General features: G+C 40.7%; 1 long non-coding RNA gene across 1 annotated transcript; it reads right to left on the bottom strand.

Moving 5' to 3' along the window:
* Window positions 1-5,790: 5,790 nt before the first annotated feature.
* On the bottom strand, window positions 5,791-15,450 carry LOC132209922 (uncharacterized). Its single transcript, XR_009446101.1, has 3 exons — window positions 15,176-15,450; window positions 7,878-8,229; window positions 5,791-6,601 (listed from the first exon to the last, which is right to left on the bottom strand). It is a non-coding gene; the product is annotated as an uncharacterized LOC132209922 (long non-coding RNA).
* Window positions 15,451-15,685: the final 235 nt, after the last annotated feature.

Genomic DNA, 15,685 nt, shown 5'->3' with positions numbered 1-15,685 from the left:
CATCAATCCTTTGCTGTGACTAGTTCAGAATCCTGGAACTCCCTCTCTAACAGGGATTGTGAGTGTACTTACATCTAAAGGACTGCAGTTCGTAAAGGCAGCTCACCACCACCTTGTCACAGGCAAATAGAAACAAGCAATAAATGCAGGCCCATCCAGTGAAGAGCGCATCCCTTGAATAAATAAAGAACATAATTATATCTTTGATTAGATTCTCTTTCAGGCGTCCGCATTCACCTGATTCTGCGAGCCATGTTAAAGCAGTCACAAATCTCTAAATAGGTTTTGTTTTTCATCTTGAACTCTAAAATTGAACATATATTGTTCATATATTCAATTTAATTTCAAAATGCATCTTTAGGTATTTTAAGTTTTTGAAGTTTTGTTTTTTTATCTTCAGAAACATTGAGGGTGGAATACAGCTTCTTACAATCTCACCTGATCAGTGCTAATCTCTCCTCTTCTGCACTATGGCCAAAATGATGTCACAGTCTATGGCCTTGGCAGAATCCAGTGCCTTCAGCTATTTCTCACTATCATATCGAGCGAATCAAATTGGCTGAAGTCTGGCATCAGTGATACTGGGCACCTCAAAAGGAGGTTGAGATGAAACATGCATTCAGTACTTCTGACTGAAGGTGGCTGCAAATGCTTCAGCCTAACGTTTTGTGATGAGCTGGTTCTCCCGTCATTGAAGATTGGGATATTTGTGCACCCTCTCCTCTAATGAGTTGGTTAATCGTCTGCCACCATTCCTTACTGGATATGGCAGATCTTACATCTGACCATAGGTTTGTAATCTGTTAGCTCTGTACTTCACATGTTGCATTTACTGTTTTGGAACACAAATAGTCCTGTGTTGCAACTTCACCAGGTTAACACCTCATTTTTAGATATGCCTGGCGCAGTTCCAGGCATGCCCTCCTGCATTCTTTATTAAAACAGGGTTGATCCCCCAGAATTGATGACAATGATAGTAAGGGCAACATTGTTTAAATGATCTTGGGTTAGTAGACTAGAAATATTGTCAATTGTCCAGTATGGAGGTGACACAAGTATTGATGAGGGGTTCAGTAGAATAGTTGTGGCAAAGCTGAAATGGGAGATGTTACAGTGGTGGAAACAGCAGGTTTTAATGGTGGGTTGTCAACTCATCTTGGTGTTGTGAAAGTTTTACTCAGCCTCAGATGATTCCCTGGAAGAATAGAGACAGTAATTCGGAAACAGAAATTGTACCATGGCTTCAGGAAATGGCTTCAACTTTCCCAATAGTTAGTTGGAGGAATGTCTTGGGGGCATTCAGCACTGCAAGCCAGATAATTAGTCTGATAAATTAACAAAATAGAGCAATCAAAAAAGTGGTAAAAAAGAAGCTGCATAATAACAGCATACATGAAAATTAATGCTTATTTTTTCAGTCACTGCCATTGAGGGATAGCATGTAGATGATAAAACAGAATTACCAAGGAGAAATCATTGCAAGAGGGCATCATATAGAACCATGTTTGATTTGATTTGATTTGATTTGATTTATTGTCGTCACAGGTACCAACATCAACAAAGTATTGTTTTGTGTGCTCTACAGCAGATTGTACCATACAAAATGCATTAGGTAGCAATACAGTGTTACAGCCACAAGGAACGTGCAGAGAGAGAGCAGAAAGAGAAGCTAATCAAAGTGGTAATCCAGGATTTTGACACCAAAGATATCTCTTCTTTGATAGGGAAGAGTTTAACCTGGCCACTGCAATTCAGCACAGCTATGTCAATGTCAATAGATCATTCAAGGAGGAACAGAAGTAGTTCAGTAAATGGGTGACCTGTTACTCTGAGATTTGCCCTCTGAGCCCAGGCTCTCCCATAAAGGGGAGACAACTTCTCCACATTCACCTTGTCAAGCCCCATAACAATTTTATGTGCTTCAATAGGATCACCACTAATTCTTCTAAGCTCCAATGAATACAGGCCTGACCTTTTTAATCTCTCCTAATAAAAAGGAGGTACCTGGGATCAACCTAGGGAACTTTCTCTGGATTATCTTTAATGTCAGTATATCTTTCTTTAGGTAAGGAGTCCAAAACTGTATACAAATTTCACATATGTGCTGTGATTTATGGCTTTTATAGTTTAAACAAGACTTTTGGACTCCATTCCCTTTGAAATAAAGGCTGATATTTCATTTGCCTTCTCTATGAAACACTGAACTTAATGTCAACTTTTGTGATTCGTGCACAAGGACTCCCAAATTCCTCTTGGTATAGCCTTTCTTCATTTAAGTAATATTTCACTTCTAGTCATGCTTCCTGCCAAATAGATAACCTCACATTATCCTACAATATATTCTATCTGCCAATTTGTGGCACTCCACTAGTTAAAGATAAAACACATGTTTTATCCTGTCATGACCCAGTAGGGTAGTGCACTGGGAATCAAGCCCTGCTGTCCCTGAGTTGTTACAAAAGTTAAATATTTTAAAGAAGTACTCAAAGTTACTCAACTTTCCTAATTTACAGACCCAGATTGATATAAATACAAGTCAGGTTTCTGTGCTTAACAAGAGTTATTGTTTATTATAAGTAGTTAGGCTCTGGCTACAGGTAAACCATTATAAACTGTCAGCATATAACACAAAAATTAAATGTCTAACACGCTTACAAGCTCTCACTTAACACACACACATGCAGAAAAAGACATAGTGAAAGATAGGTTATGGGCAAAGGAAGGTTGGAAGGCAGTTTGGTGGTTTCTATTCATGAATTTCTCAGTTGAGCCTTACGATTCTCCAGATTCTTCCACTGGTTTGTGAGTGACACACATGGCTAGTTCACTTATGAAAGATCTCTGACTTATCAGTTAAAAGTCACTGTTTACAACAACTGCAGAAGGAAAGATGAATTGGTTTTCTTCAGGTTTTAAAATAGGTTTTGACAGCAGAGATCAGAGCAAGAGAGCTTCTGGACTGGCAGAAGTCAAAATACTTCTTTCAATTTCTTTCTCTAATATCAAGTAGTTAAGTTATTGGAGAATGACATTCTCATTAATCACATTTTTTTTGCAAACATAAATGTTTTTGTCACCAATAACTGGTAATTAGTCCATTGAGAAATCAACTTCTTATTGCCACCCATTTGTAAATACTGCATTTACTGTTCATTCAAACAACTGTCTATACAATGCTTGACTTTAATGTCAGGTTACTTTGTAAACATGTAGCATTCTTCTTAAATACTGAACAACAATTCTTTCACATTTTAGTCACAACTTTAATAAGGCATAAAAAAGACACAAATTTTACAAACCAACTCTGTCTTCTGTCAGATAGACAATCCTCAAAATGTTCTGAGGAAGGGTCACCAGACCCAAAACGTTATCTGTTTTCTCCTTCACAGATGCTGCCAGACCTGCTGAGCTTTTCCAGGAAATTTGTCTTTGTTCCTAATTTACAGCATCCGCAGTTCTTTCGGTTTTTAATCCTCAGCATGTGTTCTTTCTTATTAAGTAGCCTTATGTATGGTACCTTATCAATCATCTTTTGGAAATCCAAATATATCACATCTATTTGTTCTCCTTTATTTATTGTGATTGTTATCTTCTCAAATAATAAATTCATCAGGCATGAGTTCTTCATCTAGAAGCATCCTCACTCCACGTGATAATGCATTGCTAAATGCTTGGCTATTACATCCTATATAATAGAGTCTAACATTTTCCCAAAACCAGATGTTAAGCTAACTGGCCTGTAATTAGTTTTTTTTAAACCTGTCTCTCTCCATTTTTGAATAGGGGTGTAACATTGGCAACTTTCCAATTCTCTGGGACTTTTCCAGGATCTAAGGATTCTTGGAAGATTACTATAATTGCATGGACAATCTCTGTACTTACTTACTTTAATATGCTAGGATGCAATCCATGAAGTGCAGTGGATTATCGGCTTTTATCCATATTAGTTTACTAGTGCTTTTTTTTTTCAAGTGATAGTCATTGTATTTATTTCCTCCTCACTTTTTTGCACCTTGATTTAATATTTTTGGAATTCTATTAATGTCATCGACTGTGAAGACTGATAAAAAGTATTTATTCAACTCTCCGGCCACCTCCTCAGCTTCAATCTCTAAAGGGCCTATGTTTACTTTGGCATCTCTCTTCCTTTTAATCAAGAATTTTTTTGTTTTTGTTTGTAATTTATATAAATGACTTGAATGAGAATATGGAAGGCATGGTTAGTAAGTCTGTGGATGACACCAAAATTGGTGGCATTGCAGATCGTGAGGAAGGTTTTCTAAGATTATAGAGGGATCTTGATCAAATGGGTCAATGAGCTGAAAAATGGCAGATGGAGTTCAATCTGAATAAATGCAAGGTATTGCATTTTGGTACAACCAACAAGGGTAGGTCTTAAACAATTAATGGTACAGCCTTGGGTAGTGTTGTAGAATAGAGGGACATGGGGTGCAGGTACATAATTCTTTAAAGTTTGCATCACATGTAGACACGGTGGTTAAAAAGGCATTCGGCATGCCTGCCTTTATTGCTCAGTCCTTTGAGTATAGGAGTTAGGACGTTATGTTGAAGTTGTACAGGACATTGGTGAGGCCTCTTCTGGAATACCGTGTCTAGTTCTGGTCACCCAGTTATAGGGAGGATATTATCAAGCTGGAGAGGGGTCAGAAGAGATTTACCAGGATATTGTCGGGTATGGAAGGTTTCAGTTATTAGGAAAGGCTGGATAGGCTGGGACTTTTTCCGCTGGACCATAGGAGGTTGAGAAGTAACATCAGAAGTTTACAAAATAATGAGAGATATAGATGGAGCTGCTAGTAATTGTCTTTTCCCTAAGATGGGGAATTTCAAAACTAGGGATCACATTTTTAAGTTGAGAGGGGAGAGATTTAAAAAAGACGGAAGAGGCAAATTTTTACACAGAGGGTGGTTTGCACATGGAATGAACTACCTGCTAAAGTGGTGGATGCAGGTACGATTACAACATTTAAAAGACATTTGGATAGACATATGAATGTGAAACGTCTGGAGAAATATGGGCCAGGAGCAAGCAGATGGGACTAGTTTAGTTTAGAGTTATGGTTGCACCAAAATGTCTGGTTCCATGCTGTACGACTCTGATGCTATGAGTGGTTCATGGCTGAAGCAGACCTCTTTCAATGAATGGGCACGTAACATTAATCAAGAAGGGACCCAAGCACAGGCTGAGGATTGCAAGTTGGGCGTTGTGGGTGAGAGGTGTCAGCAGCAAAGCAGATATGCTTCTGAGTGGGTCCAAGCATTTCTCAAAGCCAGATCCTTTACTATGTGAGACTTTCTCCCCAACCCACAATCCGCAATGAAACCCACCTGGATTTGTTTGTTGTATTCCCTGCAAGAAGATCCCCTGCCTGGTGCCGGGTTAATGCTAGTGGGGGTGGGATGACAGCATCAATTGCTGACTGAATGGTCTCACTGACAAGGAGGCAAGAAGATTATCCATGGGCCTTCCTACCGTGGACTTAATTGGGATTGATGTGAGTTGGGTTTATGAACAGATTTCTCTGTCCTCAACTCAGATTTTACTTCCTGGAAGGCAAGTTATACCTCCCATTAGAGATAATGGGAACTGCAGATGCTGGAGAATCCAAGATAACAAAGTGTGAAGCTGGATGAACACAGCAGGCCAAGCAGCATCTCAGGAGCGCAAAAGCTGATGTTTCAGGCCTAGACCCTCTCTGATGAAGGGTCCAGGCCCAAAATGTCAGCTTTTGTGCTCCTGAGATGCTGCTTGGCCTGCTGTCTTCTTCCAGCTTCACACTTTATTATTTATGCCTCCCATTACTTTACGTAACAGTTGAAGTTGGAATAGTTAATAATAATAATTGCTTTATAGTGTCAGCCATGGTTCAATTCGTAGCACTCTTACCTTTTAAGTCATAAAGTTCTGGTTCAAATCCCACTCCAGGATTAGGGGAGGTGAGGAACCAGTGGTATTATCCCTGCACTGAGACTCATGGAATGTTCTGGGGACCTGGGTTTAAATCTCACCATGGAAGATGGTGAAATTTGAATTAGAATTTTAAAAAGACTGGAATTAAAGTCTAACAGTGACCAAGAATCCATCAATTGTCAGGAAAAAAACACATCTGGTTCACTAATGTCCTTTAGGGAAGAAAGCTGCCATCCTTACCTGGTCTGGACTACACGTGACTCCAGATCCACAGAAATGTGGTTGACTCCTAAGTGTCCTCTGAGTTGGGCAATAAATGCTAGCCAATAATGCTTTTTCCCATAAATAAATAAAAAGAACTTCATCACATGTCAGACAACCATTTCAGTTTGGTTCTGAGAGTATACTGCATTGTTGGAAGTGCCATCTTTTGGATAAGACAACAAAGCAAAGATAACAAAGTGTAGAGTGGAGCTGGATGAACACAGCAGGCCAAGCAGCATCTTAGGAGCTCAAAAACTGACGTTTCAGGCCTGGACCCTTCTTGGTTGGACGTAAAAGATCCCATAGAATTATTTCAAAGAGCAGCTAGGGAGTTATCCTCAGTATCCTTGTCTTTTTGGCTGCTCCCCTCATCCACCATTCCAAAGCCCTCTGGAAAACTTACTTCTGAAAATAAAGAAAGCAGAAATCAGTTTAAGTATCTTACAATTGATACGTAAATGGATTGACTAAAATAACACAAATGGCAGGTCCTGAGGGATTATCAGTCTGGGAAAGTGCCTTAAGTATGGTCCCACAGAGATCTGTTTTAGGACTTCTTTTGTTTAATATCTATGTTAACTATGAGGAGTTAGAAGCCACAAGCACAGCATCTAAATTTGTAAATGATACAAAACCAAGACAATAGATTGCAAATCTGAATCAGATAAGCTATGGGAGGATTTGTGTATACTTAACAATTAAGTAGGCATGTGGCAGATACTTTAAATATAAAGAAAAGTCCCTGGAAGAGACTTTTACCAAAATGAAGACGAAATAATATGTGTAGAAAATGCATAAGAACTGCAAAGCTTGATTGACAAACTCAAGATTTTGTAATAAATAAAAACCGAAAGAACTGCAGATGCAGTAAATCAGGAACAAAAACAAAGTTGCTGGAAAGCTCAGCAAGTTTGGCAGCATTTGTGAAGGTAAAAAACAGAGTTAAAGTTTCAGGGAAGGGTCACCGGACCCAAAACATTAATTCTGTTTTTTCCCTTCACAGATGCTACCAGACCTGCTGAGCTTTCCAGCAACATTGTTTTTGTTCAAGATTTTCTAATAATGCTCAGCGGCAGTCAATAAAGAAATAACATGTTGAGACACATTCAAAAGTCAACATTGAACCAGTACAGTGAAATAATCTTGCTACTTTACAATACATTGCTGGCTATTGTCCAAATTGGATATTTCAGCTTTTGAAAATACATAGGAAAGGACAATAGGAATGACTGTGGGGTTGGAGGGATTAGGTTATGACCAGCTATTGAATAAACTGGGCATGTTGTCTTTGAAAGAGAACATGAAGAAGTGATATGATTTCTGGTTTTAGGATTCTAAAGGAACTAGATAATATCAACCATGAAAACCTGGTTCATCTTTTCCAGAGAAGCAAACCAGAGGACACATCCTGCAGTTGAGAAGTAATAAATACAAATCTAGCCTGGAGAAACATTGTTCTATTGAACAAGTGGCAAATATATGGAATGGGCTTCTTGGAACGACAACAAAAGAAGATTGCATTGACTTATTTAAATGTAAATTGGGTCACTTCTGTCAAAAGATATTTTAAAATTCAGTATGCGTAATTTGAAACATGATTATATGGTAAGTGCAGCATGCTTAGGCATAAGTGACTTTGCAAATATATTCTCAAAGCTTTCCACTATTGAGGTTTACTCACATTGGGCCCAGTGCGGTCTCATGGCAGTAGTTTCCAGTAAGATGGCAGCAGGCGAGTTGGCAGAGGGGTGACCAAGGGACCTGGTTTCAGCTTCGGCTGCTGCTACATCAGCAGAGGTGATGTTGGTGAGCTAGGCCCAGTGGCAAAGAATGGCTCCTGAGGATCGGTGACTTCGATGCTGGTTAAGTTCAGTGTTTGTGGCGGCGAAGCAGTAATGGAATGGGCACTGTGGTGATGTTGGTGGAGAAGGTGGCATCTGCAGTCGGCTACGGAGATGTTGGCCTTCAGTTGTGGCAATGTGATAGGCCCAAATTAGTACTCCTGGAGCAGACTGTGGTGTGAGGGTCCAGAGCTGTGGTGGAGGCACCCCCGGTGTCATGCGAAGTACAAGAAAGGAAGAAGATAAGAGATAATGGGAACTGCAGATGCTGGAGATTCCAAGATAATAAAATGTGAGGCTGGATCATCCAGCCTCACATTTTATTATCAAGGAAGAAGATAACTCTGTTTTTGCTATATTAAATCTTACATCTTAATTTCAGTTTTATTATCTTAATATCTTCTGTAAGTCAAAATGGTGCCAGAGCATGGTGACGTATTACACTTTTGACTGTATTCATTTGTTAAATACAAGTGACAATAAATCAATCAAATTTAGCAAAAATTCAAATTCATCATGTCCCTGTCTTTTGTGAACAAATTGACACATTTTAAATCGTCAACAACAATTATATAACATTTTTAACATCATAAAACATTCTAAAGCAATTCACAGGAGCAACACAAAAAAAAATTAACATGGAGCCACGGAAGGAGGTTCTAGGGCAAATGAGGAAGGCATTAAGTAGTGTCTTTAAGGAGGAAAGAGAGATGGAGAGGTTTGTTTGAGAGAACACCATCACTCAGATTTTCTGGAGCTCAGCCAACAAAATTACTGCATTTAAAATCAGGTGTATACAAGCAGCCAGAGTCAGAGGAAGGGAGATAGCTCACAACATCGTAGTACAGGAGAACATTAAAAAATTAGGGAGGGGTAAGGACATTATTGTACTGGAGTCCCCGATTTTTGAACGGCTGATTTATGAACGCTTGTACTAATGAATGCAATTTCATATCAGCATGTAATTTTAAAGATCCAACACGAAGTTTCTGTGATTTATGAATGGTTCCTTTATATTGTTCTGCATTGTGTTATGACTTGCATGCAAATTGACTTGCGAACATACTCCACAATGGAAACCAGTCGTAGCTCAGGGACTGCCTGTATTTATATCATGTAACAGCCAAAATGGTAGGGGGTAATGGACAAGATGGATTTGGTCTATGCTTTGTTTGATGATTCCTAGGTCTAATTCCTAATTCTAGTTAACTAAATATATTAACGATTAGGATAGTGATACACTACATTCCTCGAGGCTGTTGTAGCACAGTGGTAGTAGCTCAACCTTAGAGCCAGGAGGTCCTACAGATTTGCTCCAGTGGTGTGTCACATCTGAACAAGTTGAATAAAAATGCCTACACAGCAATTTAACTCTTTTCAGTTTCTTTTTCCTTTTTTATATCTTTTTATCAACTCACTGATTTACACCAACATTCAAATTTTCCATGAACAATTTGCAACTCATTCAATCCATGAACTGACTGCCTGTAATTGATATCTACTGCATTCATTCTATTACAACGGGGAATGGCCGGACCCCTCTGATAATTAAACTAAAACACAAACCCCAATCTGTTATGACAGGAGTAGGGGTTTTCCTTCTAATATTTACCCCTGAAATACCCAGAGAAGCTCGTCTTTCTTCTCATAATCTATTAAAAGTGGTTAAAAAAATCCCTGATCTTCACTTTACAAGAAACAAGAAATAACTTGTTTGTTTAACCCAACAATGAACAAATTAACAAAATTACTAACAAACTGATAATTCCTTCCTAGGCTACTACCTACTTCCTAACTTCCTAAATTCTATTGGAATGCTATTTAAATAAAAACAAGACCCACTAATATAAACCCAATCAATAGGAAGCAATAAATTCTAACTTAATCTCTCCAAATTTGCACAGGCTGTTTTCTGGAATATTCTGTCGTCTCTGGTCTCTTCACAAACTCCTCTCTTCCGTTAATTCTGCTGTCAGGGAAGTTTTATCTGTATAGTTTCTTCAGTGAGAACTTCAAGCTAAAATACTGTGGTACCTTTGATTATTTAGATGGGCTTTCTCTGAGAGCTGAATTGTGCTAACTTTGGCAAGTGGCTGTTGTCTCCCTTTCAGAGAGCAGTTGGCACTCTCTGATTTTCCAAATGCCCTCATCTATACACCCATAATGACATAATCAAATTCTTATAATATGATTAACTTCAGTTTGACAACACCATCAGATTTAAATTCATTTGGCTTTGAATCACTGAGTTTGGTTTTAAATTAATTGGCTGAATTCAAACGCATTGTCACAACATCAAAACAAGACTACTGTTTTGTCTACCACCTGTAAGGCATTTTTGATACACTTAGTTCACTGTTAGAGGCTCACTGTACTGGCAACTTCAGCTGCTGCTCACAGACATACATTTAAAACTTTTAAATACATACAAAGCACAAATCTCTTTGAAAAACCACACATTTTAGCTTCCTGCCTTCCACTTCACAATACCCAACTCAGTAACAATTCTCAACTGTCATTTCCTCCCAAGGACTGATTGATTGACACATAATTTCCAACACAGAAAAGTACATTTGGCTCAATTGTTTATAACCTACATAAGCTTCCTCCCAATGAATTTATCTAACCACTCCAATATATTGTTTTAAATCTTTCTTCTCCATGTGCTTACCTATTTTTTTCTTATACACATCTATGCTATTCATCTCAACTATTCAATTAACTAAATTTGCTTTTATTTCATGTGATTTTTTTTGATATTTTATCCCTCCCATGTGAATGTTGGGTGTATAGTATTACATTCAGAGTAGACTATTTGTACTCCTATTAGTCAGTTAGCAACGCTAACTAATCAAACAAAAGGTTACCCATTTTGTTAAAGGGGCATAGATATTAAACACCAAAACCAAGGGAAAAAAATACTACAAGGACAATTTCCCTTCCTAACATGGTAAATTCAGAGATGACACAGTGAGGAGCTAGAGGAACACAGCAGGCCAGGCAGCATCAGAGAAGCAGGAAAGCTGACACTGACTCGAAACGTCAGCTTTCCTGATCCTCTGATGCTGCCTGGCCTGCTGTGTTCCTCCAGCTCCACACTGTGTTATCTCAGATTCCAGCATCGGCAGTTCTTACTATCTCATCGTAGCCTCAGAATTCGAGTTTGATCTTTGAGCTGTTAATACCTCCTCCTCCAAGGTCCACATTTCAAAACCCATTATGGAAAGTTGTGCTGAGCTGGCACTTTAAAAGATTTTGTCACTGTCTTCTCTCCAATACATCTCTCCTTTTCAACAGTTTACAATTAAATTTCACATGCCTGTTTCCATAACAACTTATATTTAGGGTATATATTAAAACAATAAAATGTCCCAACATGTTTCACAGCAGATTTATTGAACAAAATAGGGCACTGAGATCTGATGTTGGATGAACAAAAGCTTGTCAAAGAGGTAACCTTTAACTAGTGTACCAAAGGAGAAAAGTGAACTTGAGAAGCCAAGAGGTGTAGGGAGGGTACTCCATAGCTTAGAGGCAAGTCTGTTGAAGACCAGGCCACTAATGGTGGAAGCATCAAGGTCAGAAATGCTGAAAAAGGCAGAATTAGAGAAGGGTTGGAGAGCAAGAAATTATACATTGGGATAGGCAAGGTCATAGGCGGATTTGAAAACATGATTGAACATTTGAAAATCATTGTATTTCTGAAAAAGGTTGTCAAAACCTTTTGTCTTACATTCACCAGGACAAGTCTCCAGAATACCAATGCGAGGTTGTCAATACATTTCTCAGCATGTTCAGTATTTTTTCAGAAAATATTTAAATTGTAAAATCACATCTAATGTTGAACACGTTCTTTGTACATTTTGCAAGCGCATTGTGACTGGTCATAGTCAGGACTTTGCCTGTAAAGATTAGCTGTAAAGTTTTGCTGTTTGGTATAATCTGCCAGTTTTTGGGGTGTACAACTTCCACAACTGGCATTTCAGCAGCACTGAAATTCATCCACCACATTCATTATTTGTGCGATTGGCAGGTTATCTCAAAGTTGCTGATGGATAGTAACTTGGAAAAGTTAGCTTCAACTAGTGCTCAAACTTTGAGATACTTTACCTTCCACTGTAACCTGAGGTAATCGCATCCTCTTCAGGACCAAGAGTGACCGCTATAAGGGCTTTCACGAATGTGTGAGAAAAGATCTTATCAGTGGTGGCTTTGATATAACCTACTTCAGCTGCAGGTTTGCAGGTGAACTTGCATGGGCCGTATTAAAGCCAAATCTTAAAATGGGTGCAACTGCAGGAATCCCAATGTGTATGGTAACCAATGAAGATAGGTGTGTGGTAGACAATAGTAGAAAATCCCTATCTGATGTATCAACTAGAGCGTGGCAGAAAGGGAGTTCATTTGATAGTTCAATTTTGAGCAATAGCTGGAGCCCATTAAAACATGTAGGGAAATTCTTACGTACAGCTACAGATTCAAATATAGCAAACATATGATATACAGATCAGAAATATGCAGGGGGTAGAAGTAATTTTAAAATCAAGAGGAGTGGCAAGGAGTGGCATTCTCACATTTGTTAACAAAAGAACAGATGTCCACATATAGAGAGGCAATTTCGTTCAAGGGCTTCCTTAGAAATACAGAGACAGTCATACAGAAATAGACCCTTCGGTCCAACTCATCTATGTCAACCAAGTTTCCCAAATCAAACTAGTCCCATTTGCCTGCATTTCGCCTACTTCCCTTTAAACTTTTCTATCCATGTACCTGTCCAAATGTCTTTTAAACAGCAGAACTGTACCTGCATCTACCACTTTATTTTTCCTAGTAAAAACTTGTTCAGTGATGTCGACACGTACTGGACTTGGAGGCTTGCACAGCCAGTAAAAAAATTAAAGGTAACACTGCTCTAGAGCAATTGGGATTTGAACCCAGGTCTTCTAGCTCAGCAACAAGGACATTGCTTCTGCACTACAAGAAAACTACAGAGCTATACTTCCACTCTGACAGCTCCTTCATAGCAGTATTGTCAAAGGAAAACAAACTACATCCACTTTTCACAGCAATAGGCTGCCATATTCTGAAATTTAAAGAACCCAATATCACTTTGATAGCCACTGTCATACAGTCAGTACATAAATATGATGTTAGAATGCTGGGTGCATTGGATGCCAGATGAGTAGGGAGTACACTGGCAAGTCAATAGGGTGCTAATTGAGTGGGGCCTCAGGGTGCCAGGTGGAAGAGGTAAACTGCCTGGGATAGGATGGTGTACATGTAAAGGGTGAGGTGCCAGGGTGCAAGGTAGACAGGCAAGTGATTCAGATAGGTTAAGATGGGTGGAGGAATCACCTACCCTGCCAGGGGATGTTGGGTCAGATCAGTTTGGTGAGTGAAGGAGATTTGAGTCAGGTCAAGTCTAGTGGGCTTCTGGTGCCTGCTTGTGTTGGGCCCTGGGGAGAGAAGGAAGGTCAAGTTACATCTGGTGGGAGAGGAACAGTCTGTCAGAGGTGTAGTGTATCAAAAAATTACAGCCTAACTTAAATAACTATTTTACTGAATTTCATTAGAATGATCTTAAGTCTCCAAATTTAGTGGAGGCTTTTGGAGGGTTCCATGCGTAGCGGAATCGCCCAGAGGAAAAGGGAAATCTCATGCAATTGCTTTGGAGAATGCTATGGTAAGGATTCTTAGAATCATACAATCCCCAAATGTAGACACAAGCCATTCGGTCCATCCCAGTCCACACTGACCCTCCAAACAGCAACCACCCAGGCCAACCCTATCCCTGTAACCTGACGTTTACAGACAAGTCAATAAGGTGCAAATTCCGTACAATCTCACCCACTTAGCCACACCTCAGGGTCCCCTAAACTGCATAACCACTGTCTGACCAGTGGAAAATGTGACTGGGCAAACATAAATGTGTAGGGGATTAATAGGAGGAACAAAAACAAAGTTGCTGGAAAAACTCAGCAGGTCTAGCAGAACTGTAAAGGGAAAAAAAAGTTAACGTTTCGGGTATGGAGAACCTTCCTCCGTTCTGAGCAACTTTGTTTTTGTTCCTGATTTACAACATCCGCAATTCTTTAGGTTTTCACTAATACGAGGAAAGTACCTTACTTTACGAAGGATAGACTATGATGCGGGGGGGGGGGAGGGGGGGCAAAGGGTCCATCTAGGTCTACACTAGACTATTTAAGGAGAACGTGGATATTGGTTAGTCCAAGTGAATTTGCGGCAGCAATGAAATTTCCTACACTGCAGAGAAACGGAAACAAATCAAAAGCTCGCCAGAACGTTCGGGAAACCATGCTAGCCATTTCGTGGAACAGTCCCTCTTCCACACCTACACAGGCCCCAAACCCCACCTCTTCCTCCGGTACATTGATGACTGTATCGGCACCGCCTCTTGCTCCCAAGAGGAGCTCGAACAGTTCATCCACTTCACCAACACCTTCCACCCCAACCTTCAGTTCACCTGGGCCATCTCCAGCACATCCCTCACCTTCCTGGACCTCTCAGTCTCCATCTCAGGCAACCAGCTTGTAACTGATGTCCATTTCAAGCCTACCGACTCCAACAGCTACCTAGAATACACGTCCTCCCACCCACCCTCCTGCAAAAATTCCATCCCCCATTCCCAATTCCTCCGCCTCCGCCGCATCTGCTCCCACGATGAGGCATTCCACTCCCGCGCATCCCAGATGTCCAAGTTCTTTAAGGACCGCAACTTTCCCCCCACAGTGATCGAGAACGCCCTCGACCGCGTCTCCCGAATTTCCCGCAACACATCCCTCACACCCCGCCCCCGCCACACCCGCCCAAAGAGGATCCCCCTCGTTCTCACACACTACCCCACCAACCTCCAGATACAACACATCATCCTCCGACACTTCCACCATCTACAATCCGACCCCACCACCCAAGACATTTTTCCATCCCCTCCCTTGTCTGCTTTCCGGAGAGACCACTCTCTCCGTGACTCTCTTGTTCGCTCCACACTGCCCTCCAACCCCACCACACCCGGCACCTTCACCTGCAACCGCAGGAAATGCTACACTTGCCCCAACACCTCCTCCCTCACCCCCATCCCAGGCCCCAAGATGACTTTCCATATTAAGCAGAGGTTTACCTGCACATCTGCCAATGTGGTATACTGTATCCATTGTACCCGGTGTGGCTTCCTCTACATTGGGGAAACCAAGCGGAGGCTTGGGGACCGCTTTGCAGAACACCTCCGCTCGGTTCACAATAAACAACTGCACCTCCCAGTCGCAAACCATTTCCACTCCCCCACCCATTCTTTAGATGACATGTCCATCATGGGCCTCCTGCAGTGCCACAATGATGCCACCCGAAGGTTGCAGGAACAGCAACTCATATTCCGCTTCGGAACCCTGCAGCCCAATGGTATCAATGTGGACTTCACCAGTTTCAAAATCTCCCCTTCCCCCACCGCATCCCTAAACCAGCCCAGTTCGTCCCCTCCCCCCACGGCACCACACAACCAGCCCAGCTCTTCCCCCCCACCCACTGCATCCCCAAACCAGTCCAGCCTGTCTCTGCCTCCCTAACCTGTTCTTCCTCTCACCCATCCCTTCCTCCCACCCCAAGCCGCACCTCCATCTCCTACCTACTAACC

This window comes from Stegostoma tigrinum, chromosome 8 (genome assembly GCF_030684315.1).
Source record: "Stegostoma tigrinum isolate sSteTig4 chromosome 8, sSteTig4.hap1, whole genome shotgun sequence".
NCBI lineage: Eukaryota > Metazoa > Chordata > Chondrichthyes > Orectolobiformes > Stegostomatidae > Stegostoma > Stegostoma tigrinum.
Note: the sequence above shows the minus strand (reverse complement) of the source record. Positions and strands in the feature narration are given on the sequence as shown.